This window comes from Mauremys reevesii, linkage group 1, assembly GCF_016161935.1.
Source record: "Mauremys reevesii isolate NIE-2019 linkage group 1, ASM1616193v1, whole genome shotgun sequence".
NCBI lineage: Eukaryota > Metazoa > Chordata > Testudines > Geoemydidae > Mauremys > Mauremys reevesii.
This window is the reverse complement of record NC_052623.1, coordinates 16,982,108-17,007,534: the sequence shown is the minus strand read 5'-3', so window position 1 is coordinate 17,007,534 and position 25,427 is coordinate 16,982,108. Positions and strand designations below refer to the sequence as shown.

At 45.5% G+C, this 25,427-nt stretch overlaps 1 protein-coding gene across 11 annotated transcripts in view; it reads right to left on the bottom strand.

The window, feature by feature from the left end:
* FAM168A (family with sequence similarity 168 member A) overlaps positions 1–25,427 on the bottom strand; it is a 340,334-nt gene that overhangs the window by 247,016 nt on the left and 67,891 nt on the right. For 3 of the 11 annotated variants that reach the window (XM_039539063.1, XM_039539086.1, XM_039539080.1), the window contains exon 2: positions 12,803–12,897. The exons of the other annotated variants lie outside the window; for them this stretch is intronic. The gene's annotated coding sequence lies outside the window, so the exon portion shown is untranslated. The remainder of the gene's footprint in view (positions 1–12,802; positions 12,898–25,427) is intronic. 11 annotated transcript variants of the gene reach the window in all.

Sequence of the window (25,427 nt, the reverse complement as noted above, 5' to 3'; positions counted from 1 at the left end):
AAGGCTAATATAATTCTGGGGTGTATTAACAGGAACATGGTATGTAAACAGGGGCGGCTCCAGGCACCAGCACGCCAAGCGCGTGCTTGGGGCGGCAAGCCGTGGGGGATGCTCTGCTGGTCACCGCAAGGGTGGCAGGCAGGTTGCCTTCGGCAGCATGCCTGTGGAGGGTCCGCTGGTCCCGCGGCTTCGGCAGATGTGCCACCCAATCTATTTCCATTTCCAAGTAGATAAATAAATACAATAGAAAATAAGCATCAATTCTTCTGAATAATGAGAATTTTTCTGGTGGCAGTGAGGAGGTGCAAGGCTAAACTTGCGGCAAGAAGAGCGAGGGAAGGAGGTTGTGTGAAAATGGTATGTACCAACCTATAAAGAATGTATGTATAGAAATAAATCTTACAACGCATTTACTTTATTACTTTAACTATAGTAGATCATGACCAATGAAAGGAGCCCAAAACCTTTCAAAATAATATTTATGGAAGAGGACATCAGCTTGGTAGTGAATCCACTAAAAAAAAAATCTTCAGATTTAGTGGAAGTCTTCTTTTAAAACGACAGAAGTTGACCATCATAGAATCTTAGAAATGTAGGTCTGGAAGGGACACCTTGCACTCAGGCTGGGCCAGCCCCCTGCACTGAGGCAGGACTACGTAAACCTAGACTATCCCTGGAAGGTATTTGTCCAACCTGTTATGAAAAATCTCCAATGATGGGGATTCCACAATCTCCCTTGGAAGCCTATTCTAGAATTTAATTCCAGAACTTAATTAGAAAGTTTTTCCTAATGTCTAACCTAAATCTCTCTTGCTGCAGATTAAGCCCATTACTTCTTGTTCTACTTTCAGGGGACATGGAGAACAATTAATCACAGTCCTCTTTATAACAGCGCTTAATATATTTGAAGACTTATCAGGTTCCCCCTCAGTCTTTTCTCAAGACTTACATGCTCAGTTTTGTTAATCTTTCCTCACAGATCAGGTTTTCTAAACCTTTTATCATTTTTGTACCATCTCACTCATTTTAGGAATCCCTAAAACTATACGTAGCTTAGTGATCCATTGATGCAAAGTATGTGTGGACTTCCTTAAGCATGTTTGTGTACCTTTAAAAAGCATTTTTGTATTGGGTTACCACTAACAAGTTAACCTTCGCCCCAGCTACTGCACAGTATTACATACTAATAAAAAGGAAATAATCTCAGTAGCTGAAATATCACGGTGTGGGGACAACTATGGGCAAATGTTGTCTTTTTACTGGCAAGCATTAACACGTGAACGCAAATTCAATCCAACTAAGAAACAACATTTTTCTTTTATAAGCAGATGTGATCATTTATACCAGAGCTGAATGCTGCAGGGGATGGAGGGAAATCTTAAATCATATACATATAGGCAACATCAAAACCAGTTCCAACTCTATTCTTTTTTGGAATCAACAAGTTTAATTTATTGAGGTTTGCATGGAAAACTAGACTAAAATTTAATTTAATTTTAATTATTCGTTCTTAAACTTTAGTCCAGCACCAGATAGATAGTACTGAGTGCTACCGAAACTAAGCTATATCGGCTTCTGTTCACAAATCAAATCGCTTAGGAACTCCAAGCATAACATTCAGGAAAAGTATTAAGGCCCATCTGTACTTCCTGGCCTGCAAAAAACTCGAAGAAGGGGGCAGTTGAAGGACTATGGTAATTTAATCGCAAGGCTTGTTAGATTTCTATTACACAGATGTTGCTGCTGAGGCAGCACTCACTGAGTAAATGCCAGAGTCTATTTATGATCAATTGTAATGTTCAGAATGTGTCCAGGGCACTGAAAACTTAGGACAGACCCTCTTACATAGTTACTACAAATCTAAAATAACTAACAGATTATCAGGAGTTTGCAGCTCTTGTGAATTAAGAGAAAATATCTCCACTAAAGTATATGTAAATTTCACCAAACTGATTTACATCTCTGTCCAGAGAAAAGAAAACTTGAAAAAAATATTTGTAACTCATCTTAGGTCTGGGGCCCTGGCTCCCTCAGTCCAATCATTATATTTCATACTAAACTCTTTCTAATTACACAATCAGGCTTAAAAAAAAGTCAGCGATACAGGCCCTTTAACAAGCTTAGGCAAAAATCAAAAGCCTACAAAGGGCTAAATGAAAAGCTGTCTCACTCCAACTCAATTCTTTCTGCAGTCAACCAAGACTAATTAATGCTTTTAACATCAGTTTACCTCTTGTGGCACTATAAATCAGAACATACAGACTTTATGGGTTAACAATAGAATTTGTGAGAGGAGTAGCTTATTAACCAAACTCACAAATTCAAACGTACTTAATAAAAAACAGGTATATTAAGCAGCATTGTATGTGACCTACAGAATTATCTGCAGGCTATACACAGAGAACATGCATTTATCAATACAAACAAGGCTAACACACCAGGAAGAGGCGGTAAATTACACATCAGATATAAAGGCCACTACCTCCAACCAGGCTTTTGTATGAGCAGCTATGTAGGATGTGCACTGTGGGAAGGCACCATCAAAAGGTATGTACAGCCTTCTGAACCTTTTGCTCTACAATAATCCTAGCCACTTAAAGGCTGCAAGTATTGAGAACACTATTGTACCTTTCTAGAAAAATAGGAAATCAGTATTCAAGTGGATCTCCCACTATGCTATATTCAACAAGGCCTCTTAGTATTTTCACAGTATGTCGCATTAGCTTTGAAGAGATATTTGTGCAGTTGATTAGGGCTTTGTTTTTTGCTCAGAAAATTTACACTTCCTTTAAAAAAAAAAAAAAAAAGACTCCAAGCCCACACACTATGGTATTCAGTTCCTAATGCTCCAGTCATGTGGGATTCTCAGAGTCTGTATGCCTAGTGAACATTAAATCTGGTCTCAGAATGAGTGGAGCTCTAATCACAAGACTACAAGACAGGCACATGGCAGCTCAGGGGCCAAGGAGCAAGCAAACTGGTGGTGCTGAACTCATCAACCCTTTAGAGAGAAGAAAAGGAAGCAATGGGAACCTCTTCCCACCAATAAGCCATAAGGGTGGGGAAAGAGGGGGAACATTATCTTATCCCACACCCAGAAACCAGGATAGAAGAGAAATATTGCACTGAACAGAGAGCCAAAAACCAATTTTGGCGCACACACTCAATAATTTACAGTACTGTAATATTTGCATCATCCATCAATAAGCTATTTAGGCGTGTGGGGTCACAAGTAGCTGACAGGTCCATAGTACTAAGAACTTCCTGTGCCCAATATCTTCCCTACAGTTTATATCTGTAACCTTATTAAAACAATATTCTTTTTGCCAGTTTCTGACATTTGATGCTTTTCATTCTTGTCATAGGAAACCTCATCTTACTAACTCTAGCCATTTCACTTTTTTTTAATTCTTCTAACAACTATTGTATAGCAGTGGTATTCAGCCATAAAGAAATGGAAAGCCACTATGTTAACAAACTGAGTTGCGGTGTGCCATAAAATAATCATTGTGGTATGTCCAGAGTGATGTTTGCATCCTGATATTTGATTATGTTGTATTCCTGTAACACAGCATCATCAAGTATTATGGACAAGCAGAGGGCACCTTCAGTTTAATCAGGTCAACTAAGGAAGAGATGGTAAGTGGTGAACGCTAGCTTAGGAATCCACAATCACAGTTTATGTGCTGTATAAGTATCCTGTGCATCTCACTGTCACAAGATATTAAGGCAAGAGGCTTAATATTCTTTAAAGGATTAGAAGCAAATAAGAATAGCATTTGCAAAGATAATAACTAGGATAAAATAGTGGGTCAATTTTCACGCATCAGGGTACAAGTTCATCACCACCTAAGGTGAGGAAGAAATTTCCCCCACGTGGTATCTTATTGCATATCTAGGTGTATCATGGGAATTTCCTTCTACTAAAACATCCAGCATTGGTCACAGACAAAGGACCAATGGTCTTTTCGGGAATAAAGTTCCTATGAAGCAAGAAGTGGCAGACTAGTTATAGATTGTAAAAGCTTTAAAAAACCCTAAGGTTTTTGATGCTTGGGGCAAATTGGACAAAATCCAAGAGCTAAATCCTCAAAGGCCTAGAACTGTGCTAAGCAGATTTACTTTCAAGAATGCCTTACCCTTCCATGACCTCCAGAATGCCTGAGAAGACAAAGCAGACAGAGTCTAAGAGGGAATGAAGAGCAGCCATATTCTTCTAGCTTGATCAACATCGCCTCCGCTTTCTTGCCAAAGATGCTCCTTCTGTCACATAATAAGTCATCAAGCTATTGATGCAACTCTGGCTGAAGTAAATGCAAGGAAGTACGCTTGAGGGTTCTGTTCCTAGAATAGCCATAGGTGCTGGAACTACGGGTGCTGCCACATCCCCTGGCTTAAAGTGCTTTTCATCACATACAGATTTTACAGTTTTGTTCAATGGTTCTCAGCACACTCACTATACAAATTGTTGCTGCTGCGTAGAGATTTATAAATTTTCTGGCCTTTACAAGTCAAACTGATAATTCCCCACACAGGACTGGTTGGTTTTGATGCACATGGCAAACTTTCACAGCTAGTCCGCTTTTTCTTCTACCAAACTCCAACACATGCATCATGACACAGGGACACCAAGCTGGGAGCCATACCAATTCTCTATTTGTCCACTGTTGTCTCCAATACTAAACTCTTGAAGTAGCTGGGATTAATAGCAAAGGTACATATGTTCCACCTGTGTAGATGCCTCAAGGGTTGAATGAGTATATAGCCACATTTCTATCACATTCTTCAGAATCTTGTGGACGAGTATTGCCTCAAGATTCACAGACAAGTTCATCTGTAAGAGCTCCTTATTTGTCCTGGAGTCAGTACTGTGCTCTAAGGCTACAGCAAGCCAAGGAAAATAGGTTGTTTAAAAATATTAGCTAACTTGTTCTATAACACGAGCTATTTTCCTATTCCAGACATGGCCTAAAGGCAATACTGATCCATCCCTTATAGTCAACGGAACTAGATTCCTCCAGGGACAAGTTTGAGGAATCTCTCCTCAGTCTCTAAGCAAGTTTAACAGATTTAAAAGGACTTTGGCCCATCTATGGATTTCCTCACCTATGGAAATCATCTTCCATATCACTTTTCCCACCCAAAGGAAAACACCTCCTCCAAAAGAAGGTAATACAAGAACACTGGAGCAGTAGAGCATGGAAGAGTTGCTTGCCAGTCAGGGAACAGGAGCCAAGTTAGGTAGTTACGCCACAACAGGCAGTTATGCACCAACTGCTGATGAGCCGGTTCATTTGAACTTTAGCTCTGAAGCATTGCAAACCTAATAAAGCAAAGCAGCATGGACCATAACATCATGAAATTACTATATTGCACTTACTGGCAGAGAAAAAAAACAGTTACTCACCTTCTCATAACTGTGGTTCTTCAAGATGTGTTGTTCATGTCCATTCCAATCAGGTGTGTGCACACCGCGTGCACAGTCGCCGGAAACTCAGGTCAGCTGGGGAGCCGCCTGGACTGGCACCTTTATGACCCTGCCGACCCAGCCCCTCCTCAGTTCCTTCTTGCCGCCTACTATGACAGAAGGGTAGGAGGGTGGGTATTGGAATGGACATGAACACCACATCTCAAAGAACAGCAGTTACAAGAAGGTGAGTAACCGTTTTTAATTCTTCTAGTGCTTGTTCATGTCAATTCCAATCAGGTGACTCCGAAGCTCTATCATGGAGGTGGGGTCGGAGTTAAGGAATCACTGATTGGAGCACCACTCTGCTGAATGCTACATCATCGCTGGCATGCTGGGTAACAGCATAATGAAAGGTGAACGTATGCAGAGAGGACCATGTTGCTGCCCTGCAAATTTCTTGTATCAGGACCTGTGCCCTCATGGAATGTGCCGTAAGTGCTGGGGCTGGCACCTTGGCCAGCTCATAGCACTTGCGGATGCAGGACAGGATCCAGGAAGATATTCTTTGAGATGAGACTGGGGGTCCTTTCATCCGGTCTGCCACCGCTACGAACAGCTGGTTCAACTTCCTGAACAGCTTAGTGCACTCAATGTAGAATGCTAGTGCCCGCCAAACATCCAATGAGTGTAGCCTCTGCTCACGGCTACTGGCATGAGGCTTAGGATAGAAGATAAGCAGAAAAATGTCTTGGCTAGTATGACAGGGTGATACTACCTTGGGAAGAAAGGCTGGGTGAAGCCTGAGTTGCACCATATCCTTGTGGAAGACTGTGTAGGGTGGATCGAAGATAAGGGCCTTTAGCTCTGACACCCTCCTGGCTGATGTGATGGTGACCAGGAAGGTTACCTTCCATGATAGACAGAGAAGGGAGCAAGTCACTAGTGGTTCAAAATGGGGCCCCATTAATTTGGAGAGGACCAGATTGAGGTCCCAAGCCGGGATAGGCTGTCTAGTCTGAGGATGTAGGCATTCCAGACCCTTAAGGAAATGGCCTACCATGGGATTAGCAAATACGGATCTGCCAGACACTCCCGGGTGGAAGGCTGAGATAGCAGCGAGATGTACCTTGATGGATGACACTGCCAGGCTCTGATGTTTCAGGTACAGAAGGTACTCTAGAATGAGTGGTGCAGACGCCTGTAGAGGAGGTATATGCTGCTGGGCACACCTGGGACAAAGATGAGGAGGCCAGAGGTGGTACAGAGTCCTCCTGACCCTCCACCTCCCTGACCTCCTCCAGTTCAGCATCTGGGGCGACCGTAGCCAAGGTGGCAGTAGCCTGGCCTTGTAATGGGTCGTGCCTCAGAGTTGCCTCGCCGGTGACCTGGGCCAGCTATAGGGCTTGTGCCAAGGTCGCCTCGGATCCATGGGGCGTAGGTCAATCCTTGACTGTCTGGGATGGTTGGGGCACCAAGGCCACCAAACAGGAGCCCCTGGAAAAGGAGCCCTGGGCCTGATGGCAAGCCCAGGGGGTCCAAAAGGGCCATTACCCAAGAGGCAGCCACTGGGATTGCCATGCCATTGGTGCCTCCCTTTGTCGCTTGTCGGATCTATGCCTGCTGCACGGGAATAGTACGAGTCATCATTCGAGTCTGAAGACATGGATTTTGACTTTGATGACCACAGTGGCACTGTATGGTACTGTGCCAGGGACCAGTGCCAAGTTGATGATGCAGGAGCCTGGTGTAGAGATGCCTGGGCCAGGGACTGCAGAGAATCCGGTGCTGGGGACCGGTGCCTGTCCTCTCTCGGAGCCGGGGATCGGTGACGCTCCTTCATCAGTGCCGGGGAAGGGGAGTGTCGTTCTGCTGGTGCCGGGGAACCCCTCACGGAGTCCGTTGCCAGAAAACGGTGCCTTGTCAATGGTGATCTGGAGCAGTGCCGAGGCAAATGGTGCCCGTCAGGAGAGGCTTGCCCCTAGATGGCACCAGTTGCGGTGGCACCAGGAGCTTATCTCTGACCACCAGGGGCTAAGGAGCTGTCATAGCTATTAGTCTCTGGTGGCTTCAAAAGTGTCCGTGGTGGAAATAAGTCCAACTCCTCCAGCTGGCACTGCCCATCCTGGGAGTCGCTGTGCGCTGGACTCGATCATCCCACCCTGGGAACTGAAGTTGACGGCGCTGACTCTTGGTGCTTGGACGCCAAGTGCTCCTTCATGGAATGCACTGGTACAGAACCTGCAGGTCCCGCTGCTTTTTGTGCTGGGGAGTGCCCCGTCAGCTTTTCTATGCCGCTTGTACGGCACTGGTGAATGCAAGCGGCGCTGAGTTGTCTGTGCATCATGCAGTACTGGAGAGGTGCTAGTGCCGAGGGTCTCTTAAACTAGAGTTCTTTGTCGGCACTGTGTCACGTACCAATGTCAGGGCACTCTGTATGGATGCGCTTGGTGCAGGGTACTGGTGGTCTGCAGCAGACTGAGGACAAAGGCCGGATTCCATGAGCAACTGCTTCAATCAGAAATCTTGCTCCTTTTTAGTTCTGGGGAGGAAAGCCGTACAGACCTTGTACCTATCTGTCTGGTGCGCCTCCCTCAGACACAAGTCGTGAGGGTCGATCGTTGGCATAGGCTTGCTGCAGGTTCCACAGGGTTTTAAGCCTTGGGCTCATGGCATACGGCATACCCCAGAGCCCAAGGGAGCGGCGGTTTAGGATTGGGGAAACCCCGCTGCCAAACCTCACTATATATACTAACAATTAAGACTAACTACAACTAAACTAGGCTAAGCTAACTATATGAAAGAACGCTAAGGGAAGAACTTGCTAAGCAAGCGATCGCAATTCCACCGACCGTACTGGCGGTCAGAAGGAACTGAGAAGGGACTGGGTCGGCTGGGTCATATATTGAGTGCCATGAAGGCGCCACTCCAGGGGGATCCATAGCCGACCCGACAGGTGCTGCTAAGGGAAAACTTTCCGGTGACTGTGCACACGGCATGCACACACCTGATTGGAAATTATATGAACAAGCACTCGAAGAATCACAGTTACTATTCATGAGAATTAAGCTCATAAATCTCCTGTGCATTTTGAAGTGCAGACCAAAGAGTTTGAGTTTAAACAAAGCCTTGTAACCATATGCCAAATTGCATCCCACACATTGCATAAGAATATCATGTAAAAAATCACTAGAAATGTTTATTAAATCACTGACAAAGACAAGATGGATTTTTAAATATACATGGATTTTTTGTGACAACTGATATAAAAAACAATTATTAGAAAACCATTTTGTCTATTTCCTGCTTAGTAGCCTTGATCCAAAAAAATCCCAATTAACCCTGAAGCTAATGGTTGGAAACAACATTTTAAGGAACTTTCAAATCTCATTCAGGTCGAAAGTACTGCCCAAGAAAAGGCTCAAACCATCAGTCAGTAAGTTATGTTCCTTTCCCTATCTAGTGCAACAACCAAACTCTAATAACCCGCTTAAAAATGGTATTTTTTAAACTGTGCTTTCACTTTGTTAACACGTGAAATTTTTCAAGATTCTTTGAAATACAAAACAGTGTCTTATGGTACCATGACCTACACAGAGCCCACTAGGCAATGGTACTCATGCAAGGTTGTAATCCTCAGCTATCCAGTCAGTCTACTCAGGAGTAAAACAGTCATTCTTACGCACTGGGCTGAAAACTTCAGAATGGTAAACTAATGGTAGTGTATCTTTATTTCCCAGCAATACTTTACTCCAAATTCTAGTGGGCCAAGAACTAAAATCCTTCATTAAAATTGATTTACCAAAGAAGTTTATGCCAGGACAAGGCTGAGGTAATGATCAGAGATGACTCAAAGCCAAGACCACAAAGAACAAATAATTTTAGTAAGCACATTTCACTACAACTTCATTTTGTAAAGTTTTTCATAAAACATATATTCAAAATAGAATTAAAATCTACATTAGAGTTGCATAGTTAAACTGGAAATGCAAACATGAAGATGGCCATAGCAATGTTAATTCTACTCTTTTGCATATACATGCTATTATTGTTTGTATTGTGATAATACCTAAAGTCTCAGTCAAATCAAGGCCACGTTGTGGAAAGCACTGCACAAACACATAACAAAGAGATAGACCCTGCCCTGAAAAATTTACAATGGAAGTATACAGTGTGACACAACAGTTGGGTACTACAAATGAGAGCACAAGGTAACAATGAGATAATGTTGGTCAGTAAGAAAAGCAGTGGTCTGAGCATACCCACTGCCTAATAATTCTCTCAGTTTTTTGTGCATATCATGGCAGAGGATCATTTTAAGGAGAGCTTTGAAGGAGGACAATGAGGTGGCTTTGCAGATGTTTATGGGGAGCCACTCCCATGCATGAGAAAAGATAGAAGAAAGCACAAAAGGGATTGGTCTGAAAACTGACAAATGGGGGAAAAAAGGCTTGAATCACTGGCTGCACAGTGGTGGAGGTTGGCATCTTAATACAATACAACCGATGACAGGCATGACAGGGATAGGCGGCAAAGAGCCTTGGGAGTGAAGGCAAGTAGTCTGTGTTTGATGCAATAGAGAAGTAGGTACCATCAGAGGATGCAAAGAGATTATTGTTGAAGCAATGAGCCAGGAATATGATCTCTGCAATAACATTTTAAAATGGATATAAGAGGGGCAACATGGGATTTATCAAAGCTGGAGAAGAAGAATTGTAGTAGTTGAGATGTGTGAGAAGAAGGGCCTGGAAGAAAGATTTTTGCTTCTTGATAAGGTGATGTGATTCTTGTTAAACGTGGAGATAACTACACTTTTTTTTGTTACACGTATACTATAAAATACACCGTATTTTCCGGCGTATAAGGCGACGGGGCGTATAAGACGACCCCCTAATTTTACAGTTAAAATATAGGTTTTGGCCTATACTTGCCCTATAAGACGACCCCCCCTTCTGAGGGGGGGAGCCCAGAGCCTTTTAAATCCCAGCCGCGGCGGGGAGCCCAGAGCCTTTTAAATCCCAGCCGCGGCGGGGAGTCAGAGGGCTCTGGGCTGCCCGCTGCGGCGGGGAGCACAGAGCCTTTTAAATCCCAGCCGCCCGCTGTTTATACCCGGCGTATAAGACGACCCCCGATTTTTGGGGGTTGTTTTTTAATATAGAAAGTCGTCTTATACGCCGGAATATACGGTACATGATTTGGCTCTAGAAACACCATTTACTTTTGCATTTCCTGACATTTTATGATCACTGTGTGACACTTACATTGCATTTTTAACACCAACTGACCCTGGTCATCAGGAGGCAGGATTGAACCTGGGACCTTTGAAGCTTTGTGCATGAACCTCTACTGCAGGGGTTGGCAACCTTTCAGAAGTGGTGTGCCGAGTCTTCATTTATTCACTCTGATTTAAGGTTTCGCGTGCCAGTAATACATTTTAACCTTTTTAGAAGGTCTCTTTCTATATACAACTAAACTATTGTTGTATGTAAAGTAAATAAGGTTTTCAAAATGTTTCAGAATCTTCATTTACAATTAAATTAAAATGCAGAGCCCCCCGGACCGGTGGCCGGGACTCGGGCAGTGTGAGTGCCACTGAAAATCAGCTCACATGCCGCCTTCAGCACACGTGCCATAGGTTGCCTACCCCTGCTCTACTGCATGAGCTAAAAGCCAACTGGCTCTTAGCTAAGGCTGTAGAGCAGACTCATTTTATCCCTCTCTCTTTAAGCGCTCTCCGTGCCACTAGGTGGGACAGAACACCACACCCAGAAGGTGTGTGGGTTACATGTTCACATTTTTTTTTGCATTTAATTTCCCTTTTTTTAAAAAAAATTGTCTGTGCTTAATAATTTAATGTGCTTAATATATGTGCAAAGTGAAGTGAATGGGGTGCAAGAGTACAGAGTAGCCACCTTTGCTGCTATTGCCAAAACCCAGGGCAAGATGAATAATGCTGGTTTGAGTGGGAAACAGAACACCTGTTTCTGCTGTTCTCTCTCTATATTGGCAGCTAATTTTTTTTTTTTTTAAAGTTAAAGGTCAGAATACTTAGAATGCTGCAAAAAATGCAGGAGAAGCAAGCAGGCAGAATCCTCTCTCTCTCCCCCCTCCATAAAGCCTGTAATTTTCACCTATTCCTAAGTAATGGCACATTTGGTTCCGCTGCATAATCTATTGGTATCTAGAGGCCTTAAGCAGGTCAGGTCTCCCCATCATGCCAAGCACTACACAAACAAATAGCAAAAGGACAGTCCCTGCACCAGTTTACATTCTACATTATTTGCAAAGCTTTTGTTTAAAAATAAGTTGGTCTTTTTCTATTGGAAAGAAAAAGCTGTTACAATGTAAGCCATCAGAAAACTGTTTGCCAGCAAACCATGATAGAAATAAATGGGGAGTAACTCTGCTGCTAAACCATTCACCCCAAAGCCTTACTGGGATCATCTCATTGCCACTTGTAAGCATGGGCAAGTAGGTTTTTTTCCATTTTTGTTTTTAAAAAACAGAAACAACATTTAAATTCTTTGTTAGTACAACACTAAGGCTTCCCAGTTAAAACCATAAAATGAGGAAATGCAAACTTTAAGGTTCTAATAGCAGTGCTAACCTCGACTGTGTTACACATACATAGCATGTTCTACTTTAAATCAGCAAATTGGAAATAAATTACAGTTTAATCTGTTACACCATTTTTTGTCATAAAATGCACACCATAAAGGATGGAACTGAGTTAAACAACACTGCTATTGGACTCTTACCTTTCGCATTTCTTGACCCTGTGACTAACTGTTCAATATTAAATGTAATACAGTTCTATATAATACAAAAAAGGTTCAGGTGAGCAGTAAACACTAGCAATTTAAAAAGTCTGCTCCTGGACAAATTTATTAAGTGCCTATTCCTTTAATCTTTCAGGTTGGGGAAGGACAGGGTGGCCAGGTGCCTGGTTTTCAAAAGTCCGAAAGGGGAAAGTCCAGTCGAAAAGGAGACCGGACACCCGAAGTCCAGTTACTGTGGGCAGGGGAGAAGCTGGGTCATCACCTGCACCAACTCCTACTCAGCTGAGGCCACCTCCTACCTGCGCTGGGCAGCTGCAGCTCCCAGCCTTGGCAAAGCAGGCGAGTCCCTCCTGAGCCGGGGGGGGCGGGGAGGTTGGGAGGGGATATGCAGCGAGTGACAGAGGGAGGAGGGAAGAGGCGTGGATGGGGCGGAGCCCCAGGGGAAGAGGTGAGGCAGGGGCAAGGCCTCGGGGGAAGACACTCCTCCTGGAGTGTCTGGTTTTAAAATATTACCAATTTGGCAACACTATGATGGAAACAGGAAGAAGGATCTAATATAAGAGTCTAGTCTACAATGGTGCAATCTGAGGGTGAGGGTAAGCCATTGGTCTGATACCTCTTGTATATGAATTTCGTTGTGCTGAAGACAATCCAGATAGTAATCTGCCTAATGCTGCAGGGCACTTAGAGTCTTCACAGCATTCCACAATTCTAAAACAGCAAAACAAAAAAGAGAATTATAAGATTTCACAGCTGAAGAGCGCTCCTATCAAACAGACAGCATCAATGTTTGCAGCAAAAGGGTGGGGAAACAAGCACAGAAGTGCTCTCCATCTGCACCCCAACAAACGGAGAAACACGGAAGTTTAAAAAGTACAGCCTGTAAGAAAGGAGGAGTAGGGAGATATACCAGATGGGACTACTACCATAGCCAACAACCAGGCTGGGAGTGAGATGCCAAGGTTTAAATGGTTACAGAGATTTTTTTTGCACCTATTATCAGGCAAACAGACATTATGCATGGGTAGTATGCAATTCTTTAAGGAACTTTTATTATGTATCAAGATGACCTCAAGGTATGTCCCCCTTGAAAAATGAGGAGGTTGGTTGTTTTTGCTGCTTGTTTTTCACCTTAGATATATCGAAGTCTTGATATCAAGGGGTGTAGTGGATTCTCCATCATTTGAAGTCTTTATATCAAGTTTGTATGACTTTTGGAAATGATATGCTCTAGCTCACCAAGAAATTATGGGCTTGATGCAGGAATTACAGTTTCATTCAGTATGGCCTATGCTATTAAAAGAGGTCGGACTAAATTATAAACTAGTCCTTTATGGCCTTAAAAATCTGTAACTTCTCTATATTTTGCTGCAGAAGGAGGGCAGCACATTTAAATTGGTCTTTTAAATCACCAAGTACAATCACAATTTTAATCAGCAAGCAGGAAACCTTGATTTAAATAATCTATTTGAATGTGTTTTTCATTTGTACTTTTTAAGTTCTTCCCCTAAATAAATGCTGATTTTCACTGGTTGGTAACCATTAAAACATGTTACAACTACGTATATCCTGCACACTAAATTTGGTGCTTCTTTTTGATAACCAGAAGGATACATAGCATCTATACACATTTATTTAAGCAGTTCTATAGCCTAACATATATTTAATCAGAATCTTAACTTTTAGATATATTATCTCAGAAAATGGTAAATGATGCATTTCTTATTTATCAGGTGATTAATTTTTTTTACTCATGGTTTGTATCAATTTACATTTGGATGGAAACTAGAATTCAATTGTAAATTCACAAAACCAGCATTTTAAATTTGTTTTTTATAAATTAATTAAATGTGCTGGATACGCCAGAAAATAAAGTAAATTTATCAAACATGTTTTGCACTTAAAATAATAAATTTATTAAAGAAAGAAGTATTAATTGTAGTTCATGAACTGATCTTATTGTTTCTGGCCACCACGTCCTTTCAAGGTTTTAGAACTAGTAGATCTCATCCACTCAGGCCTCATTTTTATTCATAGATTGGACAAGGAAAACAAGCTTTCCTGCAATTGGTTTCTCAACTTTGAATGAATTAATAATTGAACTGACTAGCTGAATAAACTGAAACAAAGAAAATAGTGTCTCTGCATTTGCAGAAGAGGCTACTGCTGCCAAAGCTCGTTTAGCACTTCAACAAACTCTGGTTCCAGGCTTAGCCAGTGACTTCCATCAGTCAAATGGTTTGACTTTCTTTAAAACTTTGGCAGCAAATATACTGTTTAAATATTTAAATTAAATTATCTTAACAAGCGATGGTACATTTAGATCTTAACACAGGTTGTCATAATTTCAAATTTAATTTTTAAATAGGTATATTTTTAAAAGGAAAATATGTAAATAAAAATCAATTTAAAAATATATTTTTATCCAGCCTGCCAGAGAACCATATGGAAGTCAAGAGAACTAGAACAAGACAGCAATACCGCAACAGGCTGAAACCCGAGCTACAGCTTTCCCAGCCCTCAAATTGGTGGTGGGGGGGGAATAGGTTGCATCTTTCATAGAAAGATTTTCTTCCAGCTGCTTGTCAGGAATTCATACTTCAACGTGTTTTAACAAAACAAATGTTCTAAACTTAACATCCTCTCCTCTCCGTACTGATCACGTTTCAGTCTCTGGTGATATCATAATCTGAGTTCTACAGAGACAATCATGGAAGCAAAGAATTGGAATTTCTAAAAATAGTAAATAAAGGAAGGAAAGAAAGCTTAGTAAAAATGGAGTTCTTTCTGCATCAAAGAAGAGTCAACGATTTTTATTTTTATTTTTTTACACTCTGCAGTTCACCTACTTAACCTCACCCACCTACCTTACTGAGGACTGCGTGCATGGTAAATTTGAAATCTTAAAACCAAGCTGTTTTTTAATTATCCAGGCACCAAAAGATCCATATTAAATATTTCTCAGTAAGTCTAACCACTGAGACAAAAGACGGTTACTAACCTTTGTAACTGTTGTTCTTTGAGATGTGTTGCTCATATCCATTCCAATTAGGTGTGCGCGCGCCGCGTGCTCGATCGTCGGAGAATTTTTATCCCAGCAACACCTGGTGGGTCGGCTGTGAAGCACCCTGGAGTGGCGCCTTAAATGGCGCTGGATATATAACCCAGCTGACCCAGCACCCCTCAGTTCCTTCTTGCCGGCTACTCCGACAGAGGGGAAGGAGGGTGGGTTTGGAATGGATACGAGCAACACATCTCGAAGAACAACAGTTACGAAGGTGAGTAACCATCTTTTCTTCTTCGAGTGCTTGCTCATATTAATTGCAATTAGGTGACTAGCAAGCCTTACCTAGGCGGTGGGGTCGGAGTCAGACATCGCTGAGTGCAGAACCCCTGAACCAAAAGCGGCATCATCTCTAGACTGCTGAACTAACACGCAGTGAGCTGCAAAAGTATGTACCGATGACCAAACGGCAGCTTTACAGATCTCCTGTATTGGGACACGGGCCAGGAAAGGGGCCAATGAGACTTGAGCCCTTGTGGAGTGGGCGGTGAGGCGCGGAGTCAGGACACCGGCCAAGTCATAGCAAGCACGGACACAGGCTGTGATCCATGAGGAGATGCGTTGCGAGGAGACCAGTAGGTCTTTCATCCGGTTGGCCACTGCAACGAAGAGTTGGGTCATTTTCCTGAACGGCTTAGTATGCTCGATATAGAAGGCTAGAGCCCTATGAATGTCAAGGGAGTGCATACGTTGATCCTGCTGTGTAGTGTGCGGCTTTGGATAAAAGACCGGGAGGAAAATGTCCTGGTTCACATGAAAAGCTGATACCACCTTGGGGAGAAAGGCAGGGTGGGGGCAAAGTTGCACCTTGTCTTTGTGGGAAACTGTATACAGTGCCTCGGACGTGAGGGCTCTGATCTCAGACATGCATCTCACTGAAGTGATGGCTACAAGGAAGGCTGTCTTCCAAGATAGTTAAGAAGTGAGCAGGTGGCCATCAGCAAGAATGGGGGTCCAGTGAGTCTGGAAAGGACCAAGTTAAGGTCCCACGCTGGAACCGGTTGTCATACTCGAGGATAGAGGCGATCTAAACCCTTCAGAAATCTAACGACCATCGGATTGGAGAAGACAGAGGAAGCATGTTCTCCTGCTTTAGGGATAGGAGATAGTCTAGTATAAGCGGTATCGACACCTGCAAGGGGGGCATGGCGCGCTGCTCGCACCAACAGGAGAATCGCTTCCATTTGGCTAGGTACATGGCTTGAGTGGAGGGCTTCCTGCTGCCTAAGAGAACCTGCTGCACTGATTGTGAGCAGAGTAATTCCGACCGAGTTAGCCATGTAGCATCCCCGTTCTAAGGTGAAGCGATTGCAGGTCAGGATGACAAAGGAGCCCGTAGTCTTGTGAGATCAGGTTTGGCCACAGCAGGAGTGTGATCGGAGGCTCTACCGACAACTCCAGGAGCGTGGTATACCAGTGCTACCTGGGCCATGCTGGTGTGACCAGAATCATACGTGCCCTGTCTGTGCGTAACTTGAGCAGGACCCTGTGGACTAGTGGGAATGGAGGGAAAGCATAGAACAGGTGGTCTTTCCATGGAAGTAGGAAAGCGTCTGTTAGGGAATCTGGAGAATGTTCCCAGAGAGAACAGAACACTTGGCACTTCCAATTGTTGCGCGAGGCGAATAGGTCGACTTGGGGAAACCCCCACCTCAGGAAGATGGAGTGGATGACGTCTGGGCAAATCGACCACTCATGAGGCTGGAAGGACATACTGAGGCGGTCTGCCAGCGTGTTCTGGACCCCCGGGAGAAACGATGCCACCAGATGTATCAAGTGGACTATTCAGAACTCTCACAGGCGAACGGCCTCCTGGCATAGGGGGGACGACTGGGCTCCCCCTTGCTTGTTGATGTAGAACATGGCCGTGGTGTTGTCTGTGAGTACTGCCACACAATGACCACGTAGGTTCCCACGAAATGCCTGACATGCTAGGCGTACTGCCATCAGTTCTCGAACATTGATATGCAGTTAGTTCAGACGTGCTCTAAAGGCCCTGTGTTTGGAGTTCGCCAAGGTGGGCGCCCCATCCCAGAGATGGTGCATCTGTGAGTAGGTACAAGGAAGGTTGCGGGGCGTGAAATGGTACCCCTTCGCACACCAACATGGGATCCAATCACCAATGGAGGGAGGTCAAAACCGATTCCGGGACAGTGACCACCATGCTCAGGCTCTCTCGACCTGGTCAATATACTGTTGATAACCAGGCCTGAAGCGGGCGAAGCCGAAGTCTGGCATGCCTGGTTACGTAAGTGCACAAAGCCATGTGCCCCAGAAGGCTGAAGCACATCTTTACCGTGGAAGTCGGGACGTTTTGAAGGCTGCGGATGATGTTCGCCATTGACTGAAAGCATGCGTCCAGTAGGAGGGCTCGGGTGAGTCTGGAGTCTAAGACTGCCCTGATAAACTCTATTCTTTGGGTTGGTTCCAGAGTCGACTTTTCGTTGTTGAGCAGGAGGCCCAGCTGGCGGAACGTGCTAAGAGCGAGTCGAACATGGGATTGTACTTGGTCCCTGGTGTGGCCCCGAATGAGCCAGTCGTCTAGATACGAAAACACTTGGCTTCATTGTCGATGAAGGTAGGCCTCCATGACAGCCATAAATTTGGTGAATACTCTGGGAGCCGTGGACAGGCTGAGGGGAAGGACAGCAAATTGGCAGTGTTCGTGATTGACCACAAAGCGAAGGAAGCATCTGTGCGCTGGGTAAATCGCTATGTGGAAGTACGCATCCTTCATGTCAAGGGCAGCGTACCACTCTCCAGGATCCAGGGAAGGAATAATGGGTCCCCAGTGAAACTATGCAGAACTTCAACTTTACCATGAATTTGTTGAGTCCAAGCAGATCGAGGATGGGTCGAAGCCCACCCTTTGCCTTGGGGATTAGGAAGTAGTGGGAGTAAAAGCCCCTGCCCCTTAGCTCCCTTGGAACCTCCTCAATCGCTCCCATGGACAGGAGCGTTTGGACCTCCTGTATAAGGAGTTGCTCATGAGAGGGGTCCCTGAAGAGGGACGGGGAGGGAGGATGGAAGGGAGGGGAGAAAGAAAACTGGAGATAATATCCCCTTTCCACCGTGCGAAGAACCCATTATTGGTCTGAAGTTCTACGGGACCATGCCTGGTGGAAATGGGAGAGACGATCTCAAAAGGGGGGGGAGGGGGAAGGATCCTGGATGGTGGCTGGTATGCCGTCCTCGGGTGCACCTTCAAAAGTTTTGCCTGGGTCCCGCTGATGGTTTGGGGGGCCTTGGTTCTGACCGGGTTTGGTGGCCGGTGGATCTCTTTCTACCACCTCATCCGCATCTTCTATAGAAGTCCTACCTTGGACGAGGGCGGGGGGAGAACCGTTGAGGCTGTGGCCTAAAGGGCTTGCGCTGGGTAACTGGGGTGTGCATTACCAGGGAGCGCATGATAGCCCTGGAATCTTTCAGGCTCTGTAGTCTAGAGTCCGTTTTATCTGAGAACAGGCCCTGCCCATCAAAAGGCAGGTCCTGCAGGGTTTGTTGTAGCTCTGGCGGTAAGCCAGATACCTGCAGCCAGGAGATGCATCGCATGGCTATGCCCGATGCCAGGGTCTTAGCCGCAGAGTCTGCCACATCTAAAGAGGCCTGTAAGAAGTCCTAGCCACCTTTTTTCCCCTCTTCCACTAAGGTCTCAAACTCATCCCTGGACTCCTGCAGAATTAACTCCTTAAATTTCCCCAGGGAGTTCCACGAGTTATGGTCATAACTCAGGAGCGCTTGTTGGTTTGTGATGCTGAGCTCAAGGCCCCCCGCTGAGTAAATCTTGTGCCCAAACAAATTGAGACGCCTGGCATCTTTTGATTTGGGCGCTGGAGCTTGTTGACCATGCCGTTCCCTTGCGTTCACTGAGGTTACTAGTGAACACGACTGAGGATGAGTGTAAAGATACTCATACTCCTTGGAGGGGACAAAGTATTTCCCCTCCACTCTGGCCGTCGGTGGGATAGAGGCAGGGGTCTGCCAGATTGTCTTGGCGTTGGTCTGGATGGTGCGGACGATGGGCAATGCTACTCGGGACGGGGCTTCCACTGAAAGGATGTCCACCACTGGGTCCTCCAGCTCCACTACCTCCTCCGCTTTTAGGTCCATATTATGTGCCACCCTACGTTAAAGGTCTTGGTGGACACAAAGGTCTATCGGGGGAGGACCTGAGATTGTTGTCCCCGCCACTGCCTCATCTGGAGAAGATGAGGAAGATGTCACAGGGGCCAGGGGATCCTGTGGCAGATCGTATTGTGAGGGGTCCTGTTGTCCAGGATCCTCTACACTGGGGTCTGGGGCCTGCGCTGGGGTAGGTGCAGACGCTTCCATACCCCCCGGAGGAGGACAACTTATTCCGGCTTCCGGTACCCAGGGTTCTGAATGGGCTGAACGGGAGGCCCCTGATGGAACCCCTTGGGCTTGATGATAAGCCCACGGGGTCTAGAAGGACTATTGTGTGCAGGCTCCTGATTAGGGTCTTGGCCTTCATCTTGCCATTGACCCATATTACCCTCGCCCTGGCTTGGAGTGGGGTAGGTCGATTGCGAGGCGCCCTCAGACTGTGATGACCGTGAGGAGGAATGCGAGGGCCAAGGTGGTGCAGAGCATGTCTGTGTCAACTCTGTGGGTCGCGGTGCTGAATGGTACCAGGTCGCTGGAGAGCAGTGCTGGCGAGGCGCTGGGGAGCAGTACTGGGATCGAGATTGGCATTCATGACCGTACCGGTACCGGGATCCAGATCTGGATTACGATGACGACCGCCTGTGGGAGCGGTGCTGGGATCGGCTCCGGGAAGGAGATCAGCGCTCTGACCGGTGCCAGGAGCGACGTCGTGAGTCCTAACAGTATCGCGGCCCGGAGCCATGCCGTGAGACGGACCGGTGCCACGAGTACAGACCGGTGCTTGTACTCTCGGTCACTCTGGTGCCAGATGCGACTCCGAGATTGGCAAAGGCGATACCAGTGCCTGTTACTGAGAGGCAGTCACCTCCGGCTTACGCTGTCTCTTCGGGCCTGGTGATAGGGAACGGCGCCGAGTCACTTGTACTGGACGCGGTGCTGGAGAGGTCCAGTGCCGCGGGCCTCTATCCGAGTCTCCCTGCGGTGCAGTACCTGAAGCCGCTGCCGGGGCACTGCGCACCGATGCGCTCGGTGCCGGAACTTGGTGTGCTGATGTGGGATCCGGGCTAAGAGCCGCCTCCATAAGGAGATGCTTGAGCCTAAAGTCCCGGTCCTCTTTGGTTCAAGGTCTGAATGCCTTACAGCTCCTACACTTGTCAGCCTGGTGTGATTCCCCGAGACACTTCAAACGAGTTGTGGGGGTCTCCCGTTGACACTGGCTTTGAACAGGCTGAATACGGTTTAAAACCCGGAGCCTTGGGCATGAGCGCGGCAGACAGGGGGGAAAGGGGAGGACTCCTTCCAACCCGCTAAGTTTAATCACAAACCTAACACTATAACTAAAACAACTACTGCACCATACTAACTATAAAACTATAACAACTGCAACAACTATCTAAAACTATCTAAAACCGGGAAGCAAAAGCTAGGGAGAGTGGAGGTCAGCTATGCCGTGCTCCACAGTTCCAATGACCGTCACAGGTGGTAAGAAGGAACTGAGGAGGCGCTGGGTCGGCTGGAGTATATGTCCAGTGCCATTAAGGCACCCCTCCAGGGGGCTCCACAGCCGACCCACCAGGTGTTGCTAGGGTAAAAATTATCTGACGATCGTGCACGTGGCATGCGCACACCTAACTGGAATCGATATGAGCAAGCACTCGAAGAAGAACTTTATCTTAAAAAAAAAGTCACCTTTAGGATAAAACAAGGCATGATGGAACGTAGCTCAAATAAAAGTTCTGAGAACTGCTTTAGAGCAGCAAGGCCATCTCAACTTTAACTACAGCATTGCTGACTAAGGCCGCTAGTCTGTCACAGAGGTCATGGATTCCATGACTTTCCATGTCCCCCTGACTTCTGTAGTAGCTGGTGCTGGCCCAGGGGCCAGCCCCTGGGCCAGCAGTAGTTTGGGAGTGTGGGAGGGGGCTCAGGACTGGGGCAGGGGGTTGGGAGTATGTGGGGGGTGCTTACCTGGGGCAGGGGGCACCCCTGCAGCTCCTAGGCAGTGGGGGGGGGGGCTCCGCACCATGCGCTGCCAGCACCCGCAGGCCCTGCCCCTTCACCTCCCATTGGCTGTGGTTCCTGGCCAATGGGAGCTGCGGCAGACGGCACCTGTGGCAGGAGCAGCGGAGGAGCTCCTGCCTTGACCCCTGCCTCTGCCGCCTAGGAGCTGTAGGGATGTGGAGCCGGGTAGGAAGTCCCTGCTAGCCCCGCCAACCCTCCCCCCCCCAGTACCAGCAGGGGTCCCAGGCCGTGCACCGCAGCCCAGCCCCTCCTCTCCCAGCACCAGCAAGGATCCCGTGTCACCACCCCCAGCACCCACGGCGCCCCCTGACTACCCCCGAGCACCCGCAGTCCCCTGCCCAAGTTTTAGTTACGGTGGGTATTTTTACTAAAAGTCATGGACAGGTTACGGGCCGTGAATTTTTGTTTACAGCCTGTGACCTGTCCATGACTTTTACTAAAAATACCCATGACTAAAATGTAGCCTTACTGAGGACTCATTCAGCCTCCCAGACAGAAGGTGCTTCAATAGCAGCAAGAAGAAAGGGAGTTAAATATGAAACAAACGGGAAGATCAGAATGAAGATATAAATCTTAGCTTTTAGTAAAGTGCCTGGAGTCACCTCTCACAAATAATATAGACACACCATTTGTCCTACACCTCTGGAAGAAAGTCAAACACCAGCACTTTTAGGCTGGTCTACACTTAAAATTTAGGTTCACATAGCTACAGTAGAGCACTCAGCAATGTGAAAAATCCACACCACTGAGCACCACAGCCCTGCTGACCTAACCTCCAGTGTTATGCCTCGAGCTAACCTCTAGCTACCATCCACTCAGGGAAGCGGTGTTCCTACAATGATGGAAAAACTCCTTCTGTCCATGTAGGCTTTGTCTACACAATGAGGTTATGCCGGCATTGCTACAGTGCCACAGCTAGGCCGCTACAGTCCCCATAACATACACATGGTCTTACTGTAACTCAAATATTCTAACAGTCTTAACATTGCTATGTTGAGAGAGTGCATCACACAAACTGTTCTGTAACAGATCAGCCTACTGAAAGTGCACAGGGAAGGAAGATAAAACTAGGAACTACTGTATTTTGCTTTATAATAAGCATACCTGTTCCCTGTATTGCATTTGCAGCTCAGAGTCCTCTACTTCAAAGTCATTAGGAACCCTCTAATACAAGCAAACAAAATGATTAGGGGTCTGGAGCATATGACTTATGAGGAGAGGCTGAGGGAACTGGGATTGTTTAGTCTGCAGAAGAGAAGAATTAGGGGGGATTTGATTGCTGCTTTCAACTACCTGAAAGAGGGTTCCAAAGAGGATGGATCTAGACTGTTCTCAGTGGTACCTGATGACAGAACAAGTAGTAATGGTCTCAAGTTGCAGTGGGAGAGGTTTAGGTTCGATATTAGGAAAAACTTTTTCACTAGGAGAGTGGTGAAGCACTGGAATGGGTTACCTAGGGAGGTGGTGGAATCTCCTTCCTTAGAGGTTTTTAAGGTCAGGCTTGACAAAGCCCTGCCTGGGATGATTTAGTTGGGGACTGGTCCTGCTTTGAGCAGGGGGTTGGACTAGATGACCTCCTGAGGTCCCTTTCAACCCTGAGAGTCTATGATTATATGATATAATGATAATCTTCGGGAGACATATAAACTTATAAGTGACTTCCATCAGAAACAATGGACATGGTAAATTGCATCACATCATGCTTTGCAGTATCACAGCATTACTCCCTCTTCAAGCACATCTTGTACTCAGAGTAGTCTTACCACTTTAAGAACTATAAAAAATAACAGGCTTGTTTTAATTTCATTGCATGAATACATACAGTCATTTATCAAGATGACTTATGCTGCAGTTTCAGTTCCTTGAACTTCAGAGACAATTAGACAACTATATAATTATTTTTGGGGGGGGGTGGAGAAGAGGCATAGCAGAAAAAAGTTTGGGTGCAAGGAAGGGAAAGAACAGAACATCCAGCATGCAGTTCTTTCTCCATCTGCTACAAGACTAGTTGGTTGAAAAGCACTGGAAGCACTGGGTGAAGATTCAGCTTTCCAAAAGAGTTGCATTAATTATGGTGCCAAGTGACCCCTTTCCATTCAGCTGTCTTTCTGGTTCTATGTCCACAAAGGACGTTTCTCTGCAACTGCTACTTAATTCAACAAATAAAGCCCAAGAGCAAAACTTACTTAAGTCTGAGTTTGAAAACATTTCTTATATCTTTATTCTTTTGTGCCTTACAAAGTCAGCAGCCTTGCTTAATGAATCTCTCGCTAAAGCTCCTCCTCACTTCTACTAACCATACAGCTGGGTTCCATATACTTACAGGGGATGGCAAGAGGATTTTCAAACTTTTCCCACCTGCCTCAATTTACCAACTGGATGGGAGGAATGCCTATCATTGGTTCTGCTTGGCAGTTATCCCTTCCATGGAAACAAACCCCCTTTGATAGGGCTTGAAGAGTTTCCGCCAACTGTTATTATTTATATGACATTAGTGCAGGGGTAAGCAACCTATGGCACGTGTGCCAAAGGCGGCATGCAACCTGATTTTCAGTGGCACTCTCACTGCCTGGGTCCTGGCCACCGGTCGGGGGGGCTCTGCATTTTAATTTAATTTTAAATGAAGCTTCTTAAACATTTAAAAAACTTTATTTACTTTACATACAACAATAGTTTAGTTATATATTATAGACTTATAGAAAGAGACCTTCTAAAAACGTTAAAATGTATTACCGGCACGTGAAACCTTAAATTAGGGTGAATAAATAAAGACTCGGCACAGCATTTCTGAAAGGCTGCCGACCCCTGCATTAGTGTCTACGACCTATAGATTATTAGAAGATTCACTGTTCTACTCATCTCCTAGCTTCCTGGCTGCTTCTTAGGAGGTCAAGGCAGAAGGTCAGGGGCACACAGCTGTAACCTGTAACCTCCTCCTGCAGCCCTGTTTTTTGGGGTCCTTCCTTTGTCGTAACTCTAATACCTGCTCTTATCTAGTTCTCAGCCTATTTTAAAAACTCTGCAGTAAAGGTAACTAACAAATTCTTCACCATACTCATTTTCTTGTATGTTCTGCCCACATGCTCACTCTTTTTCTGTTTGACTCTTTAGACAGTAAGCCCATCAAAATCAGGGTTAGTATTCTCTTTGTACGGAACCCTTCACAATGGGGCCCAAGTCCTGACTGGGGCATTTGGGCACTACCACAATATATTTACTACTACTAATAATAATGATTTTCAATTTTAGAGAAAAAGGGAAAGAACACATAAATTAAGGCTTCCTGGAATTATCAATCTGGCTAATATAAATAAATAACAGAGCAGTAAGGAAAAGAGGTGAACAGGGCGAGATTTACAGCTATCTCAATAAAGGGTACAATCTGTGACCAACACCAGCAAAAGCCCCTAGCGTGGAAATAGTATATACCATCAAAACTGCACTTTTGCTGCTATAGCTTATTTTGTTTGGGGGAGTGTAGGTGGCTGGAATTTGCTATTCCAGCAATAACTCAATTTTGCTGATGTAACCTGTGTTCAGAATTGCCAGCACTACGGGGTTGCCATACTGTAATGTCCCATGTGGACATTGCTACGGCACACTAAGTCCCAGAATGTAGTTTGACTTACTACACTTTACAAATAGTAGCAGCGAAAAGGCATTCTGGCACTTTTGGGTGTTCTGTAGCAGCATCCACATGGGATGTTACTGCACAACAAGCTGGTGTACTGTAAATTCAGACCCTGGCTTGCCACACAAGAACATCTTGTACAGACAAGCCACAGGAGTGCTCTGCCAGTATAATATACACAGATAAAGGGTAAGTCTACATTACAGTACTCTCCCATCAGCATAATTCCACCTCAGTGAGAAGTGGAAGCACCCTCCCGCTGACACAGTGCCAGTGTGAGCAGTGCAAAACTTGCATGGCCCAAGGGGGAGGCCTAAGAAGCCATTCTGATAGCAGCCAGAAACAAAGGATGGTGGTACTAGAAACCACTGCCACTTGACAAAGACAGGACTAAGCTGC